This window comes from Akebia trifoliata, unplaced genomic scaffold (assembly GCF_017979445.1).
Source record: "Akebia trifoliata isolate Shusen 1 unplaced genomic scaffold, ASM1797944v1 Contig00600, whole genome shotgun sequence".
NCBI classification, from domain to species: domain Eukaryota; kingdom Viridiplantae; phylum Streptophyta; class Magnoliopsida; order Ranunculales; family Lardizabalaceae; genus Akebia; species Akebia trifoliata.
This window is the reverse complement of record NW_028237129.1, coordinates 63,745-84,148: the sequence shown is the minus strand read 5'-3', so window position 1 is coordinate 84,148 and position 20,404 is coordinate 63,745. Positions and strand designations below refer to the sequence as shown.

At 34.0% G+C, this 20,404-nt stretch overlaps 1 pseudogene across 1 annotated transcript; it reads right to left on the bottom strand.

Moving 5' to 3' along the window:
• Window positions 1-198: 198 nt before the first annotated feature.
• On the bottom strand, window positions 199-18,584 carry LOC147381293 (peroxisome biogenesis factor 10-like; annotated as a pseudogene). Its single transcript, XR_015174669.1, has 16 exons — window positions 18,201-18,584; window positions 17,535-17,539; window positions 17,012-17,034; window positions 16,735-16,824; window positions 16,182-16,276; window positions 15,113-15,323; window positions 14,815-14,884; window positions 14,377-14,455; window positions 9,478-9,611; window positions 8,874-8,974; window positions 8,491-8,581; window positions 6,438-8,389; window positions 6,235-6,310; window positions 5,149-5,243; window positions 651-3,024; window positions 199-535 (listed from the first exon to the last, which is right to left on the bottom strand). The product of XR_015174669.1 is annotated as a peroxisome biogenesis factor 10-like (transcript).
• Window positions 18,585-20,404: the final 1,820 nt, after the last annotated feature.

Genomic DNA, 20,404 nt, shown 5'->3' with positions numbered 1-20,404 from the left:
TCATTCAAACTAGTACGATGGATCATTCATGTACAAGTCTATAACCAATGGCTCGTGAATGAGATCATTGGCCGAGGTAGAATAATTTACGAAATGGTTATTGACTCCTGATATTCTCTTGCATGTATATATACAATGCCTAGCAAGTTGTCAGTTAAAATACAAATAAATCCAGATCAGAATTGTCAAGAAACAAGATTTGGTATATAGAATTTTGGTTTCAATTTGTTATTCAATGGGCAGGATACTCATCTGCACAACTATCTCCGATAAAACCCACCCGCCATTGCACAAAATTCAAATAGAAACGTTAAGCTCAACAAGCTCTCTGAAACACTAAGCTCTCAGAGAAGGCATATTCTCTGCATATGGAAATGAATTCCAGGTGAATATGGAAAGCTGCCCATATCACACTACCTTTATACACTGAACGATGTCAAGCGAACGGCCCCAAAAGATTGAAGTGCTCATCTGAAACTGAATTCACCAATTCAATGCCTTTTTCTTAAAACCTACACCTTCTCAACAGTAGCATCTGTCACACCAAGAAGGCTCCTTCAATAATCATTATGAAAATAAATATTTTTTTTAAATTCTCTATCTATTTTGTTCTATGTATATCTCGTGTAATTCATGTTATGAAGGCATACATTAGCTTTTTGCGCAACACCAACAGCAAGTGTGTCTCTATCAGTTCTCAGCAACTCAAAGTTGAATTCTTCACAACCATCTGTCCTTTGCCTAATCCAACTTTGTGCATGTAAACTATCAGAAAATGAAAGTTGAAATTTCCAAATTATATGACAAGAATGCATAATAGTTTAAATTTTTTGAACTTCCAGTGACATGTAAGGAATGTCCTGAACAATAGAATATCTGGACGAGGGTGTAGGAATTCCTTAAGTGGATATTGCTATTACGAGAAAGACTAGTTACCTTCACTTCTTTCACCAAAAAGGGGGCACAGAAGCAAATAAACTAGTTTACATCTTAAAACTGTATTCTGCAGATCAGGAGCTTAACCCCAGTCTAGATGACCCTCATTAACTCTAGCCATCTGAAGAAGCTAGAGGAACTAGGGAGATATCGACAGACTAAGGCAGCTCACCAACAATTACAACGTAGGTCAAAGAGAATAAAAATTCCATGGAAAAGCCATGGCTCCTAACAAAGTGCTAAATAACAACTCCTTAGCAAGACCGCTTTTAGCATCCTCCCACATCAAAAAAATGAAAGCCAAGTATGCACAAAAGAGTCCCGTGTACATGGGCAATCCTTAATATTTGTCAAACATGATGTAACAAGAAATTTTCATACACAGGAAACAGCGCCCCCTACCTCTCTTTTTTTTTTTTTTTTTTTTTTTGAGGGGGGGTAGGTTGTCAAATTAACTATGGTCTTTACCAAGAACAAAAGGGAAAAGTGCAAAACCACAAAAAGAGAAATAGAGGCTCTAAAACCACCATACCTTAAAACCCACACCAGAATAAACACTTGAGGAAACTACCCAAGTATCTAGAAGCCTTTAATTCAAAGGCAATAGGCTTTCAAGAGAAAAGCGTAGCCCTACAGCCTAAATGTTCCATATAGATAGGTCTGCCATGATACCATGAATAAGAACCTTGAAAGGGAAGGGGACAACGAAAGAAAGTGTTCCACGTAAGCACCTCAGCAACCCAATGTCTTTAGTGAAGAGTAGTGAAATCATATCCTAATTGAGAGCTATAATGACATGTGTTCCTTTTCATGTCTAGCATAGACCTAGGTCATTCTAAATTGTAGCTTAAGCTCCAAATGAAATCAATCTTGGAGAGTCTAAATCTCCTCATCGACTCCTATTAAGATTTCTAAAAATAGGTTAACCAAGTTCTTTAGGATGAATAAATCGTCAACATCACATTTCATCATTTTGAAGGAAAAGTGAATTAAGAAATTGAAGCTACGCAAAACCAAATTCTTTCTCCTTAGGGCCAGATGTTCTACATAAGGAGTACCAACATATAACAGATTAGTTAATTAGTCATACGGAGATGTTCATGCTGAACATGCACAAGTCCACGCCAAATACCATTCTTCATGGATTTCAAATGGTAGTTAATTGTTCTGACTAAACTGATGCCTCACCGATTTCAGCGTTGGCACTAAAACACTGGCATTGACATCAAACTTGAACCGGGTAGCAACTAAGAAACTCAAGCATAAGCATGCCAGACAAACTTGGGATAAAATTTTAATGCAAAAAATATCAAGATCATGACATGGGAGATACACAAACAGCCCACAAAAGTAAGCCCCATGTTATGTAAATGTCTTGTATTCTGTTGGTGTTACCCTAAGTTGCAAGGGGGGCAGGGGGCGGAGCTCCTAGACCAAATTTTTTAGGGTTACTAAAAAGGCAATTATGTAATATTTTCTTAAGAGTTTTTTTTTTTCTATTTTTGGGGAGACGGACTTGTTTAGCAACCCCGGGTTTTAGGCAAGAAAATACTAATTGTTTTTATCTATCTATAAAAAAGGTAATTTTTTATCTGATCCCTGGGTTTTAGGCACACTGCTGAACCACGAAAATTCTCGTGTTTTTTGTTGCGATTTCAGTTCTCTTTACTGCTTCATTTTTTCACACCCACAACAATTCACGTGCAACAAAGTTAATTAATCTTTATCATGACAATGATAAATCTGAGTAATGATAGACAAGTACTATAAAGATGAAATGAGTGAAAATATAACTCAAGGAATGTTTTGTACTCTGATCCATTTGTGTAAGAGGCAAAGCGTAAAGTTTGTTGAGGTCGTCAGTACTGCCAGAGTCCAAAACACCGGCTTCAAGTAACATGAATTTATTACTGACCAATACAATTCCAACAGATATTCAGATTTTAAATTTCCACTTCACTGTCCACCCAAATCGTCTAATCACTCAAGTCCTATATGTCAATCGTATATGACACACCATAGGATCATCATGGGTGATGCCTTCCACACCTTGAATCATAAAATGGCCCACTCACTTGTGAATCCAAACTGTTCAATTAATGGGCATTGAAACTAAACTGATTAGAAACCTACAAGACGATCTTAAAAGGTCTGAATAAATCAGAAACTTGAACAAACTAGAAAGAGAATGAAGTTCTCAGAGTCCATAACAATGAGGCATTACATGTATAATAAAAAAATATTTTAAAAAAATCATCATAAAGAAAGGAAAAATAACAAACCCCTCAAAAGCCTCAAATTAAAATTACTTCAAATTATATCCCATCAAAATCCACATATAGAATGGATAGATCCAATAAAATATTCACCATCATAATCAGCACAAACCACCATTCCTTATCATTTTTTTTTCCAAATAATCCACCTCTCACCCCAACACTCCACAAACCACCTAAAAGAAAAATCTGAATTGCCTCTTTTCTCAAACAAAACCCATCAGCTTAAAATCAAATTTCCTCCTGAGAAACTAATCTACATTGCAAAAACAGCCAAAAATAAATAAATAAAAATAAAATTTCCCCCACCAATTAAGAACTCTCTCGTTAAAAAAATTAAAATTCATGACCCAATTTGATTGAAACACTTTTATTCAAAACCCAGTTGCACGACAAGAAAACAAAATGAAAAACTTTGTTTAAAATTTGAAAAAAGTGTCAGAAACACAAACAAACTTACATCTACAAATGAAGAAGAAATACTAGATAAGAAGAAGAAAAATTGCGAGCTAGCTTAGTTGGTAAGTCTAATGGGGAATGATACCATAGACCTGGGTTCAATTCTCGCCATCATCCATTGATCAAAAAATAAAAAGACTAGAAAAAATGAATAAAAATCCAGACTCGATTGAATTCAAATGAATCCCATCAAAAACCAGTATCTAAAAATCTATATTTTCTTCAAAAATACTGAAACAAAAAATTGAAAGAAAAAAAAAAGTACTAAAAGAACAAGCAATGTAGAGCAGAAAACAATAACCACTGTTTTCAGCAAGAACCAAGATCAATTGATATAGAAGAAAACATTTTACCTCCTAGAACTGAACCCACGATACAAAATCCTTCTTTTTTTTTCAGAATTTGAGAAAGGAGAGAGAGATGTCATGTCTTTTAGGTCCCTCCGCATTAAAATAGTTGTGGAAAAAGACAAGAACCTATATGTACCCCAGTGTTGAAATAATAAACAATTCTGTAGAAACTTTTTGAAGTTTCATTTAACTTTCAGAAGTATTATGAATTGCACCCCTGAAGAGTTGGTTTAATTAATAATTAGGTTATCAACTTTAGACCTTCAGTCAAGAAGCATTATTATTTGGAGAGATTTACTGGGTAGACCTCTGCTGTAATTTTATTACTCAACAAACCTTATTTTAAACTTTAAAAAAACAAAAAAAAAAAACCAAACCAATTTTATGAATCAGGCTATCATGAGTAAGAGCAGCTCGGACCCTGTATCCTTTCCCAACTGTCGTCTTACAAAGCCAAAACCTTTCAAAAGCATTCCAATCCACTCAGGTTGAGGTTCTCTACTTTGAAATATTTTAGAGAGAGAAAGTAGGAAAGACAAAAGAAGAGAGTGAGATTCTCTCTCTACCTAATGACTGTAAAAAATTATGGCAGTTGTTTATTGTAGCTGAATTTGAGAAGAGTCATTTTGACTAGTACGATTGGAGTGCCAAACCCTTGAACATGCAAAATGGCTCTCTAAAATAATATGCCTACCATTATGCATATTTGTGTTGAAATTGCTCTAACTAAGAAAGTTTTCAAATCTCTCTAAGGGTCCTTCAGCCCACATGGATTATCAAATTGGCAATCCAACACCACAAGCCTATGGAGTTTATAGAAAAACTCATATTCAAAAATTCTTAAAATTTTGTCCTTTATAAGCATGTTGCATCAGATCATATTCAAAGATATGTTTTTAATAGCTACAAGGTTAGTGGTTAGCCAATGACGCTGGGTTCAAGGGGGTTTGAACCTAGGACGTTGGAGCAACACTCCACATATCTACCACTTAGCTTAGTTGACACTTTGTAAGAACAAGAAGTTACTTGATACAATTAAAAGAAGAAAAGAAATATAGTTTGTTTAAAATATACAAAATGTAAAAAAGCACAAAAACTAAAAAAGAATCGATGGTTACAAACTTCACCTCAAGCCTTGGTATTTGAAATTTTTTCAATCATCCCCTTTCGAACCTAGGTTTGAAGTTCTGTTGTGAAATTGAGGTCCTCGCATTAACTCCATCTATAGTTTCATCAATCAATACTATATCATCAGCAACAACATACAACAAGTGAAACCTCCTTGAATATGAGGAAAGACATGGGAGTTAGTTTCTAGTTGGTAGGTTTATACCAGGGAACACTCCAAGTCCATTCATATTTTTTCCTTTAGTAATGGTTGTATTAATTGTTACTATTTAGGGATAAGTCCCTAGGTGTGTAGTGTTTGTAGATGATATATTGTTGGTCAAATTAAAAAATACAACTACTTCTTCTTTTATTTTGTAATTTTTTCTAGTCAAAAGAGACTTCTCACATCACAACAAACCCAACATCTGCGTGAAGTTAAAAAACTAAATTATAGAATACCACAAAAATTAAAGATTTTACGATAAATAAAACCAACAAGAAATATAAGTAATACTACTTTAGTAAGGTACTAAAAAGGTATAAGATGAGATACTAGTTAAAATTGATGCGCAATAAATACCCCGAAGTAACCACTTTCTTTACGTAGGTTCAATTATATAAAACTATGGAGAAATTTGTAAGGATGTAAAATATAGATTTAGTGTTGGGTGACATTTAGAAGGAAAGGAATAGACGAGTGTTTGAAGGAATGAAGCAATTGGTTCATAAACTTCTCATTAACATTTTATGTATTGCATTTTTTTGGGTGTAAGTTGCCTGAGGAATTTAGGGGCCTTTTTTGAAGACTTACTTTTCAGGTGGGTTCAATTTGTAAGCCACATGGCTAACCTACCCTATCTTTGTGATTCAGTGGTCACCTAAACCATCATTTATTATCATTAGTATATATATATATATATATATATATATATATATATATATATATATATATATATACCGTTCAAAACAAGAACTAAACCATCGTATCTAACGTTGTTAGTAGACAACAGAAGAACAGAAAGCGTGACAAAATTTATTGGATGCAATGAATGATAAAACAGTCAAGCTATCAACAACACATGCCCCAAGCAAGTGTCTACTACCTGTCAAGAGTGCAACCCAATGGAAGTGAAGCCTCGTTTGACAGCTCCACATACCCTCCTCTAGTAAAAACATACCCTGCAGTTGCAGTAACACAAAAGGAGTTGAGGTCAATGCCCTTTCCAAGACCAGTTTTGGAATGACAAATGGACCAACTAGTTCTAGTTAAGTAAAAGAGGAGACAGAGATAGTTCAGTAATTAAACCATTAGCGCTTTGGAAATGTTGTACACTCCTTTATAATCAGCTCTTAGTAGTGAAGATAGCGATTGACTCAAACTTTGAAAGGCTCCCAGTCAGCTAGAACTAAGATGATCTGGCTTGGAACACTTTTCTCTTATCCGGTCCACAGTGTTAAGAGGTCCAGGATAGTGGAGTAAGCAGTGGCACAACAGATGACCTTTTTGCAACCTTCCACAGAAGCCTTGAGGATTGACGGCTCAACTAAATCCCCAACCACAATCTCCACTGACCTCAGAAGCATGCCTACCACTTCTGGATCACCTTTATTTTTATTTTTAAAATATTAAACACAATTCTGTGATTGCACAGCTCATTCAAATATATGAGTCCTTCACTTTTGTTTTTGATCCGTAAAAAAATGATTTAAGAGAAAGAAGCAATCAACAAGGAAATTACAATCTAACTGTAATGAACAAGAAATTCGTTCCAATATGGGCTTAAGACACATAGCTCAGTTGGTTTGACACATTGCAAAACAACTTTAAGGTTGTGGGTTCAAGTCCAGCTTACCCATCAAAAACAGAAATTCCCTCCAATATAAATAAATATGTGACAAAATAAATAAATACATGTCATGTGATCATATGCAGAAATCAAATTGTCATGGTATAGAATGCAAATTGAATAATGTCATCTAAAATTAGGAAAGGAAAAAACACACACACGGAACTTTCGCACACAACCATTCAAAGGAGGCAAAAGCTTCCAACATTTAATTTGGACTTCCCATGACTATAATAAAATTAGAACAGATCATCTTGTTGTGTCTATCAAGGATCATGGCACATCATACATAATCTATTTTTTTGAACAATTGAAATGATATTCTCAATGACACGGATCATTGCCAACCCTCATTAAAACGCTGGACAGTTCAACGTTTTAATTTTTTGGAGGGCATTTTTGGTAAAACAATGTATAAAACACTGGACAGTCTGGTGAGATACTAAAATAAATTGTTTTTTGATGAAATCATTTTATTTTTTTATAAATATTAAAATATTGACCTCTCCTTTAGTAATTTTTCCTTTTTTTATACATAAATAAATAACTTATGATAACTCCTCTCTCTTAACTTACATGAGATTTTCAACGTCTATTATGATAATAGTGATGACTCATTGATACTAAATGAGGATTTTTAAACTTCTAAAACAACTTCATAAAGGATTTTTCTACTTATCTCTTTAACCTTGTAAACAAACAAAGTTAAACGTGAGAGTTCGATGAAACCGACTCTTTTTGGCCTTTGGTGGTTGAAGAGGGCCACTTCAATGTTTGTTAAGAATTCACTTCAATATGAAATCAAATCCTAGTGTCACCTGAAGCACCAGAATATTGGTTGATCATCAAGCTTCGCAATACAAATTCCTAGGATCATTAATGGACAAACAACCCACCTGAGCTGACAGGTATCATTCACTTATCAAAGCTCATTCTTAACAAATAAACCCAACAAATAATAGCAGAGCAATTCTTCTAACCAGAGTTGCATCGATTAGTCTTAAAATTCCAATATCATTGCTCTTAATGGTTGCGAGGGTACACACAGAAACACAATGAAATCTGTTTATTATTTTATAGTGCCAAGAATAATGCCACCAATTGACGCAAATCCATCTCAACAATTATACTGGTAAGATCGGTCATACAGTCCATCTCTATCCCTCTCAGAATAAATTACTGCGAACTACGTCATCTGTTAAAAGATAATTTTTTCTTTTGCTAAGCAAGCAAGAGTGGTTAGTGATCATCAGCGTGAAGGTGTGCAAATTATTAATCATCAATTTGTAGACAACCATATAAATGGCATCAAAAGTCGGAATGATATATACAAACTAAACTTGAGTGAGTTACAGGAGTACGGCAGAGATGGCATTCGGGTTTTTCATTGCACCACTCCATAATGCAGTTCCTGCAAGTAGAACCAAAGAAATATATATAGAAACCCAATAAGGATCATATAAAAAAGCCAGTGAGATATAACAGTTGTTTGAGAGGGGAGAGGGACGGTACCAACAGAAGACGTGACCACAAGGGTGGCAGTTGGGTGCTGGCACGTACTAAGACGGAGGGTACATTTGTTGATCGCACTTCTTGCTTGGGTCTGAAATCAAAACAGTACAGAATCAACATTTTGGCATCTGGAATCCATTTTACTCAATATTACAGATCCATGTCTTGGTCCCTTTTGTTCAGATTTTGGACCTAATGGATTGATGGTGTACTCGGTTTCCAAAGATTATGAAATACCACCTTTTATACTGACACATAAGCTTTGTTTCTGACTACATAAGTAATACTTTTGATACCCACACCCAACACAACATCACAAAATAGTTTGACAAGAAACCAAAAGATATCAATGAACCATCAGATGAGATTAAAGAAATAAGTACCTCTGAAACAACCACGGGATCACTGGCCCAACTGCCCTTGTCAAGATTAGAATCGGAAGTAATCAGATTGCCTTCTTCATTCAGAACAGGCAAGCCTCGTCCTGTGAGCCCATAAATGAAGGAGAGCAAACTGGTTATTGGCATAACATAAATACATAAAAGTAAGCGTTGAGATAAAATAGGACTGGTGAAGTTTATCTTCTTGTTTTTCTTTGGTTGATTAGTGAGAAATAAAAGATCATAAAATAAGAAAAGTTTATTTCCTAACAAAAAATAAAGAATGTTTAAGTCACCCTCTTTCTAATAGTTCCTACTTCAATTTGTTTGATCAGACAACATATACCGACCAAATTTAAGAGAAATTTTACAACACAACAATGAGACCAGCTATATATGATTTAAGGAGCTGAAAGGTTGAGCTATCAAGAAACAAGTTCACCGAATGAAAATAGGCAATATGATGGTGTTGAGGGAACAATAAAACTAGAAACGAGTAAACCCAAGGAAATGTTTACTTCCTTTTCATTTATTATAATTTCCCAAACTATTTATATCTACCATAAATATGTTAGGATGGTTAAGAAACGAGTTTACGATGGATAACCTGCTGATGTCTGGTTGGTTCCAATTGATGTCTGATGCACTGAACTTGCAATAGATGCTAAATTGCTATGCCTCAGCCCTTCAGCAGTAATGATACACAGTTGGATTAAAAGGAACACTCCCAGTATTTGGTATCTGTTTCAGAAAACAATCATAAGCAATTTTCCTCTTTTAATACAATTCTTAAACTTATCATAAGTAAAGCATATCTTGTTAAGGTGCCACAAGTGGTATGAGCTCCAGACAAAAACCAAGCACTTGTAAAGTATTAAGCTTGCAATAAACACGCGAGAGAAAAGCACTCAAAGAACATCTAAGTATATAATAATAAGCAAGAGAGTATTCAGATATCAAGGGAGTTCTTGAGAAGTTTTTAATGAAAACACAACCTAGAATCCAACCACTAGCAATGCCCCGTTATGATATCTAGATTGGATAGTTAGAAAGAGCACATTTTCAGAACATGCTGTCACCTTTTGTACCTGGTAGGCAGAATACCTGAATACCAACCTTAAAAGCTAAAAATTCCAGCTACGGACTATGTGAGAAGGATGATGTTGTTGGGTGAACCCAGAAACACCAAGCATTTCAAAATAAAAGCATAAAAATAGCCAAGCTTTAATACCAAGGATTGCTCACGCAAGTTCCAAAAACTATATGGAGAAGCCAAAGATATATACATGTAAGACTGATGCTGAGTAAGAAGCATAATTAGGATGACATAACATGCTGATATTGGTAAGCAAACTTACAAACCTACAATCTAAACAAATATTGTACAAAAAAGGAGTACCAAAGTGAGAAACATAGGATAAGCACATAATTCTGTCAGTAAAAAATCTGTTGAAAAACTGTTAGTTATCAAGAATGCTAAAAAAAATTGACCTTTTTATAAAACCAAATCAATTCATCTCTTCAATTCCAACAAAAACCCAAATTTTTTATGAATTTATCCTTGTTGATACAGACTCTGCTTTAATTACCCATGTTCCAGGTAAGAATGATCCCAATAGAATTTCATATTCCAAGTGCCAGATCTTAAAAGTACTCACCCTTACCACTTGGGGACAAAATCCAAACACTATGAAAAGATTTTCTCAAACATTCAATCAACAGTTCTACAATTATTGGGATTACAAAAAAGCCTGGTTTAACACCTTCACATTTCAAAATGAGCACTACAACCATTCCTGATTTTTCCTATTCAACGATCAATTGAAAGTACAATTTCCTATTTGGTTTATCGATTGGTGGAACCAATATGGACCAGTTCCAACCATCCTACCTGTACCAGTTTATGAAGGGTTCCAATTTTTTATACAAAACTTTTCTGCTCCAGACAGTCTTTCAAAAATTCCAAATCTATTAATTTTTTTTACTCAATTTTCCCTTGCATGAATCTCCTGTTGGGAGTACTGCATAGGGTCCATATCCCAATTTCAACCAAATCCATTCTTAGCAAGAAAATTTAAAGTAAAATGGTGGGCAAACTTACGTTTTGATAAAACCACTAAAGTAGGAGTTACTTCATGGCTTCATAGCCATCCTCAACAATCAAGAATTACAGCACCCAATTCTACAAAATTTCCATTGTCCAAATAACAAATCCAATCCAAACTAGCAGGGGCCACTACCAAAGCTAAAATAAGAAAGCATTTGTTGGAAGCTCTTTCACAAGAACCAGAAAACCTTAAAGATTTTACTCCACTCAATGGAGACGACTGTGAAGGAATCTTTCCTTCTTGTCACCTTCCTCAAAATAATTGATAAGTATGCAATCCAAGTCACCAGATCAGGATCCAATCAACTTCAACATAACTCCAAAAATATCAGAGAAGGCAATCCAATTCCACAATAAAAAGGTTCCAAGTGTTCTAGATAAAATGTTTATTTTACAGCTGTCATGCACTAACAACAGCTTTGTAAGTCTTTTGGGTCTAGTAAAAGATAGAGTCGAATCTTTAGTGGGAAACCACTCAAAGGCAGCCGTCCATGTGCTGTTAAAGATTCTTTAATTAATTCTCCAGTAGTCCTTATCAAAAACAGTTTCAAAGCACCTCCTATCCATTTAGACCAAACACCTATAATCCTTATCAAAAACAGTTTCGAAGACCCTCCTATCCATTTAGACCAAACACTTGTAATCCTTATCAAAAACAATTTTGAAGACCTTCCAATTCATTCAAGCCAAACACCTGTACCAAAACTATTCGGAATCCAGAATTTAATTTCAAATCCAAGACCGTTAAAAAGATAAGAAATCTTCCTTAGGAAAGCATCGATCGAATTCTCCAACTTTCATTCTTCAACTTTCATTTCCAATTTTCCAACTTTCACTTAAGAATTCCCTAATACTCTTCCAGAGCAATCAAACTTCCATCCTACCTATTTTCAATCTAATCCTTTGACCAAATTCTTCTCCACCCTCAACCAATCCTTTCAATTTACTCCATCAACCAATCTTCAAAAGTCTAAAGAACTACTTGGTAATATTTCTTTTTCATTATTCCTAGGTCTAATTTAGATTATAAATTTAAGAGAGAAAACTTGGTCTTGATAATTGATATCTTTCTTCTATATCAAAATTATATCTAGGCATAAAATTAGAACTTTTAATAAAACACAATTATATTTAACAATCTTTGAAAAGGAAATAAACATAAATAAATATTATAATATTGAAAAGAAAATCATATTAGAGAAAAAGCAATATTACCAAGTAGTTCTTTAGACTTTTGAAGATTGGTTGATGGAGTAAATTGAAAAGATTGGTTGAGAATGGAGAAGAATTTGGTCTAAGGATTAGATTGAAAATAGGTAGAATGGAAGTTTAATTGCTCTAGAAGAGTATTAGGGAATTCTTAAGTGAAAGTTGGAGAGTGAAAGTTGGAAAGTTGGAAATGAAAGTTGAAGAATGAAGGTTGGAGAATTCGATCGATGCCTTCCTAAGAAAGATTTCTTCTCTTTTTAAAGGTCTCGGATTTGAAATTAAATTTTAGATTCCGAATAGTTTTGGTACAGGTGTTTGGTCTGAATGGATTGGAAAGTCTTCGAAACTGTTTTTGATAAGGATTACAAGTATTTGGTCTAAATGGATAGGAGGGTCTTCGAAACTGTTTTTGATAAGGACTACTGGAGAATTAATTAAAAAACCTTTAACAGCACTTGGACGGCTGCCTTTGGGTGGTTTCCCACTAAAGATTTGACTCTATCTTTTACTAGACCCAAAAGACTTACAAAGCTATTGCTAGTGCATGACGGCTGTAAAATAAACATCTTATCTAGAATACTTGGAACCTTTTTATTGTGGAATTAGATTGTCTTCTCTGATATTTTTGGAGTTATGTTGAAGTTCACTGGATCCTGATCTGGTGACTTGGATTACATACTTATCAATTATTTTGAGGAAGGTGACAAGAAGGAAAAATTCCTTCATAGTCGTCTTCATTGAGTGGGGTAAAATCTTCAAGGACTTCTGGTTCTTCTTCTTCCACTTGTAAAAGAGCTTCCAGCAAATGTTTTCTCATTTCTACTTTGGTAGTGGCCCCCGCTAGTTTGGATTGGATTTGTGATTTGGACAATGGAAATTCTGTAGAACTGGGTGCTGTAATTCTTGATTGCTGGGGATGGCTATGAAGCCATGAAGTAACTCCTGCTTTAGTGATTTTATCAAAACGTAAGTTTGCCCACCATTTTACTTTAAATTTTCTTACTAAGAATGGATTTGGTTGAAATTGGGATATAGACCCTATGCAGTACTCCCAACAGGAGATCCATGCAAGGGAAAATTGAGCAAAAAAAATTAATAGATTTAGAATTTTTGAAAGACTGTCTGGAGCAGAAAAGTTTTATATAAAAAATTGGAACCCTTCATGAACTGGTACAGGTAGGATGGCTGGAACTGATCCATATTAGTTCCACCAATCGATAAACCAAATAGGAAATTGTACTTTCAATTGGTCATTGAATAGGAAAAACCAGGAATGGTTGTAGTGCTCATTTTGAAATGTGAAGATGCTAAACCAGGCTTTTTGGTAATCTCAATAATTGTAAAACTGTGGATTGAATGTTTGAGAAAATCTTTTCATAGTGTTTGGATTTTGTCCCCAAGTGGTAAGGGTGAGTACTTTTAAGATCTGGCACTTGGAATATGAAATTCTATTGGAATCATTCTTATCTGAAACATGGATAATTAAAGCAGAGTCTGTATCAACAAGGATAAATTCTTAAAATTTTGGGTTTTTGTTGGAATTGAATAAATGAATTGATTTGGTTTTATAAAAAAATGTCCGAGCAAAAGCTTTTGGACATAATTTTTCAAGTTCAGGTTCTACTGCCATTATTGAAGCCAAATTGGGATTAAAAATATATTGGGGTTTTAAAGAGAAAATGAGAGTGTGCTCGATTTCTGATGTATTCTGAGAGGAAGAACCAGTTATTGTTTGAGCATAGGATTTTACTGGACTAGTGGTTCCTAACACTTGGAATTTATTGGAAAGATTACTGGACGAACTAAATTGTGAAGGATTTATTGGAGTGATTTTTTGAATTTGGGGAACTGGAGGTGGTATTGCATAAGAACTTTTAGACTTGGGTTTTGACAAAGAAGAGCTTGAATTACCTGCCATCTTTTTTGCCTTGTAAAAATTCTCTGGTAAGAAAATCTGGGATAGAATTAGCTTCTCCTTTTATATAATCTATTTTGAAATCAAAAATTGATAATATAGCTTGCCATCTGGCAAAAATATGTTTGGAGGCAATATTTTTAACATCATTTTCCAAAACAAATGTTGCTGACTTGCAATCTATTTGTAGAAAGAATTCTTGGTTTAGTAAGTCCTCTTGAAATTTTGAAATACATAAAACTATTAATAAAATTTCTTTTTTTACTGCTATGTACCTAGGCCGTTGATTCAATGGCTTTCCAATGAACACATAACGAACACCAGCAGCACATTTTGATATATGATAATACAGTCCTGCATGATACAGATGGTGTAAAAGATTTTTAAATTTTTTTGATAGATAAAATATTTCATTAAAGAGATGAAAAAGGAGAAATAGAAAGACTATCCTTAGGGCTTGAGAAAACCAAAGGAACCCGCACAAAGAATAAATACAAACTAGGCTTAACCTATGTTACTTGGACTGAAGAAAATCCGTGCCACGTCATAATTCGATAAAAATAAATAACATAAGACCAATAGTAAGAATAGGCAATTTGTGACACCACATAAATATCATACGAAGTTGGATCAGTCAACCAACATTTTCCCTCAAGCTCATGACACTAGAACTTCCACTATAAATGTATAGACTTTCAAAAACTAGGAATTACCTTCAAAGTAAAAGAACATGAGGTTGGTACGGAAAACCAATTGTAAAAGCTCGCGAGCTAACGGAAGCACCTAAACAGTAAGAACGAGAAGAAATTAGTTGAAAGTAGAAAACAGTCTACCATGTAATGATCAGGTAATGTTCAACAAAGAAAAAGAGTTGTAGTTCACTCTACCAAAAGACCTATATTCAATTCATTTGCTTAGAAAAAGGAATTAACAAGCAATAAAGCATGCTTCCAGGAACTGACAAATGGGATGGAGAAATCAGAAATATATTCAGAAAGGTGTGTGGCATACAGTAGGCCATTTCTGCACAGCATACAACCACAGTCCATAGAGTTTCAGCTTCAACCTCGAAAGGTATGATATAGATACCCCTGTTGCAGAGGAAGATGGGCTTTCAGTAGTAATAGAAGATTGAACTTGATTACTTCCATGAACATTGTTTCCATACAACTCATCAGACTGTGAATCAGCAAGGATGATCCCACGTGCAGCCACTCTAGCACTGCCAAACAGAAACAATTCAAACTTTTTCCGATGAAATAATAACCAGTTCAAATGAAAAACTTGGGGAAAAAACATTATAATACAAAAGATAAGTGTTATAAAATTAGTGGTGTTGATGGATACCCAATTATTTGGGTGCAGCCCCATCTTTTTCAACTGAGTTAATAATTGTGGCACCCCAGAATAAAACTTTCCCACTTCACTATATCAGAATACCTCATAGAAAGATAAATTTCAGACAAGTTCGAATCCCCTATCAATAATCAGTTCAAATTTGTATTTTTTTTTTTCGAAAAGAGATATATTGATGAAAATAAATGATGGTCGAGATGACCATTTGAGTACAAGGAAATATTAAGTAGCACAACGATCTCTTCAAACAATTTATACCAGAAAAAGATCAACCCCAAAACACTAAACACCCGGGATCGATTGGTCCATCCCTTCAAAAATACCCGACAAACCGCCGAAAAAAAAAGGTACCATTGTATACTTTCCATCCCCCAAAAGGCCCAAGATTGCAAACTCTAAAATAAGGAATGAATGGAGCTGGAAAAACACTGAGAATTGTGAAATTGAAGCGAGAAATAAGCCCACACCTCTCATGCAAAGTAACAATGGATAGAACACAATAGGACCAACTCACCACTAGATTTTCACATGGAACGAAAATTAACTGAAGTGATACCTTGGATTATAACATTCTCCAAAGCAAGAAAACCACTTTTGATGGGATTTTTTTTAACTCCAAAAGCATATACTGTAAAAAAAAAATCCATTGACCAGATATGGAAATAAGGATACACATCCCAAAACTGAACATTTAAGCACCTATTTTAAAAAGAGGTGAAAGAACCTTATTCTTTCTGCAAGATAAGGAACTGTTGTCTGGAACAAAATGAAGAGAGCGCGCCTTGCTGGTGTTGGAGGAATCTCATAAGGACCTGCAACCTGCAAGATCAATTCTAAGTATCACAATGCAATGGAATGGTAAACTTTCTTGACAAAGATACCCTTTTAATCTCAAGTAAGAATTCGAACAGCATTTCTTATGAAGCACACAAGGGCATCAGGACAGGTATGTTTTATAATATGAATGATGTATAATATTTCAAGAAACTGTCTAGTATTGAAGTCCTTAGACTGCTGGAAGGAAACGGTTGGCATAGTAAAAACACTAGATTTTAAAATCAAATAAATAAGGGTATTCCATTAAATTTTTTTAACAAGCATTTCTCAAGAAAATGATGTTCTTGTCCTCTAAACTGTTGAACACAAAAGAGGAGAGACTTATTTACTTGACCAAATTGTATTCCATTTGCAGAACACTTCAACGAAATTTAGTGCCCTAGTTCTAGATTTAAAAAAACAACAAAAATACATAAATTAATTAATTAAAGGATACGGACCTGTGTAATGTCACAATATTCTTCCCCAAGAGTTTGTTGCCCCGAACCTGTTGTCAATACATAATAAAGCATCTGACCCAACAGTTTGGTCTGCAAAATGAAGAAAACAAAAATATTATGCCTCTCATAAGCCCGAATACATGCAATGAGAGGTTGATCCCATTGTAAAATACATACTAAAGAATCAGATCCGACAACAATTAAAAGTTATAGCTCTATCATGGAACATAAAAATGCAGAAGAAATACTAGGTACCAAAGCAGTTCAAAAGACTAACCTCACTTTGGTAAGCTACAGCAACTCATGTACATGTAAGTAAAGGCAAACATTATCAGAACTAAACGATATAAAGTACTCTCATTGTATATATATATATATATATATATATATATATATATATATATATATATATATATATAGAGAGAGAGAGAGAGAGAGATTGGGTACCGGTCATAGACTTCATTATTACATGTTAAAATGAGGTTTTCTTGTCATGTGTTGTGACATGGAAAAACTGAACCATCTATCTGAACAAATTTATCTGAATTGCCAAATGGACAATAACCTCCTATTCCACATGACATTCACTCTACTACATATAGCACTTTTTCCCTACGAATAATTACGTCTATTGAATTCTGATATTTTAGAAGGAAAAAAAAAGGGAAAAATGAAAAATTCATCTTTGTTCCACATGGCATATGTCAACTGAGTTGAAAATTGACCCAACCACCTCAGCTGCTATATATGAAAGCCGTGTCACTGGCAAGATAGAATTTAAAAGTACACACCAAAAGTACAACGACTCAGAAAAAGCATTTTAAATTTAAGATAGATATCACTTGCAGGCTTGCAGCAATCCAAATTTTTTTCTTAAGCAAGAAATTTAACCTGTTTTCAATGAATTCTCATATCCAAACTTCAATCCTAACCTCAAAGAGAAACAAATAAACCTGATCAATAGAAAATTTCCGATGACACCCATTTGCGCCAAATCAGCTTGCAAATTGTTTCCTAAGTGCAAAATTTAATTAAAGTCCTCAAAAGACAAGTTAAAATATGGTCAAAATTAATTCTAATAAAAATTCAAAATAGGTAAGCAAGAAATAGTATAAAAATCAAATTTTGTGAATGGCCGATCCAACACTAACTAGCATCACGAAAAGTGGGTTTCTTGAAAAAGCATATAAACCCAGTTTATTTCAATGCACTTCAAGAATTTTACTCGTATTCGCTGTGAATTGTGATGACTCTTTTAGATTGCTAAGAACATTAGCGAAAAGGCAATAAATTATTGAAACCCTAACTCTAATTCCAGCGTCAGGTAAATAAGATTGTTCCATACGAAGCTTTGAGCCAAATTCAACAAAAAAAAACAACTAATTAACAATTAAAAAAGAAAAAACCAAACCCAAACAAACTAACCAACAAAACCCTAAGTCTAAAATTAGAATTTAAATCAAAACTAACCAAATAAATGGCGAAAGGCATCACGACATGCGTCGTAAACGAAAGAGGCGTACTGGTCGCCCTTCTCGGCAGCTCTCATGATCTCCGGTTGCGCAGCGAGAGAGAACCGCCTCCCTACGGCAGGCTGTGAGGTGGAGAAGGAAGATGTAGTGGGCCCCACCACACATCCATCGCCAACATTAACCATCACTAACTAATCCTCTGTGTCTCTCTCTTTCACTATTCACTTAAATTCCCACCAAAATATTATGAGAACAATCCGTAATTCCCTGATTTGAATCTTGAGGACAAGCAAACCCGACAACCGCGAGCAAGTGAGAGAGAGAGAGAGAGACTTATGCTTTGTTTGAAAAAATTATATGTAAAATTATTGATGCTGAATTAAGTTGTTGAAATTGAAAAAAAATTGATATCGTTGTTGATAAAGCAACTTACTGAATTGAGTATACTATTTAGTAACATGCTGTATAATTGTGCTATTAAGATGTTAAACTGTTTGGTAACCTGTTGTCTAAAATTTGCTGAATGAAATTAAAAATAATATTAAAAAAAAAATTTTATTTATCTGATATAAGTAATAATATGTTAACATAAGTATAAACATAAGATTTAATATTAAAAAATAAAAAGTAAATTTTCATTTCATTTTTTCTGTACTAACATACTTAATATCTATCAAATATATAATAAATAATTAAATAAAATTTTACATCATCATGTATATATAGTATTTTAAATCTAGTGAGCAATATCATCTCGTACAATATCCATATCAACAATCAATTCATCATCAACTTCATTTGATGTCGTATTAGACGCGCCTCCTCTATCAATGTTAATATTTTCATCCTCATATTCTGTAAACCAACTAAACTAGTTGACACCGACAACTATGTATCTCTCTCTGTGCGGACTTATTGGATCATATATACGTAAGAGGATTGAATTTTGTTGGCTTAAGAAAAAACATATAACCCTAAACGTGTAAATGCAAAATTCTATTGTCAAGATTTATACACGTCCCATTAATACTTATCTCAATGATAATTTTTCTCAAGGTTGTAAAATTAATTCTCGGTATTCCTATAATAATAAAAAAATTAAATAAAAAAAGAAAGAAAATTGTATTTGAGCAGGGAAGCATGGGTCCCTCATATAGAAGGAAATGTATGATAAGACTTTTCTAATGAGGCACCACAAAACAGATGGATATATTATAGACTGTAAAGTTCTGCTTCAGGTTAATTAATCTCCTTTGACGTGTAATCATCTTCCATGGAATACAAGTATGAAACCCATAGACACAACCATTCCGATCAAATACCCAGCCACTGCTCTATAACTGACGCAAATAGAAATAAAATCAATCAAACTTGAGAATAATAAGAGATGAAACTACAAATCAAGATTGGAAATTATGATGGGTTGATGTAGAGCTCAGCTCAATTCAAGAACTTAGAGAGGGGGCTAAGGTTTCTAAAGCTCTCTTCATGTAAGTAACTCTTCAAGTCAAAACTAACTCAGGTCCACATTGATTATAGAAGCGAATTTCAAGACCGACAATATTCTATTTATACATCTTAATCTATAATAATTAAACATTTTTCAACATATCTTGACTATTGTAATTAAAATATATAACTAGCCCGATTCACCCAGTCAGAACTGGATCAAGTAATTCATAACTGGACAATTTGAGACCCGATCATAAAATTCCAACATAAATTTATACTCCAAAACTGTATAACTAAACTTCTTTAATCAATCTTCCCGTTACAATCACTATGATATTGACAAAGATTGGAACAAAACATCAACCTTGAAACATTCAATGTTACTAAATTCTTAGACGGGACTGGGATTGTAGTATTGTTCCTGAGTAGTAGCTACTCCATTTTTGTTCCCTGTTTATAGATTTGGTCGTCTTGACCTCCCTCCTCTATTCATTTTTTATTGAAATCATTTTATTTATCAAAAAAAAAAAAAAAAGTTTCTAATTATCATGGGATGTTTCGGTAAAGACAATCTTGATTTTCTCTTGTCCAAAACATTGCCTCAAGACAAGATTTTAAACCTCGGTAACAAAATGGTTTAAAGTTTTGTACCATCTCATAGTAGTATCTCAGTTAAGATAGTCTCAAATTCTTCTCTCGAAATCTCTCATCTAAAATGGTCTTAGATTTTCTTGAGCAAAACATTG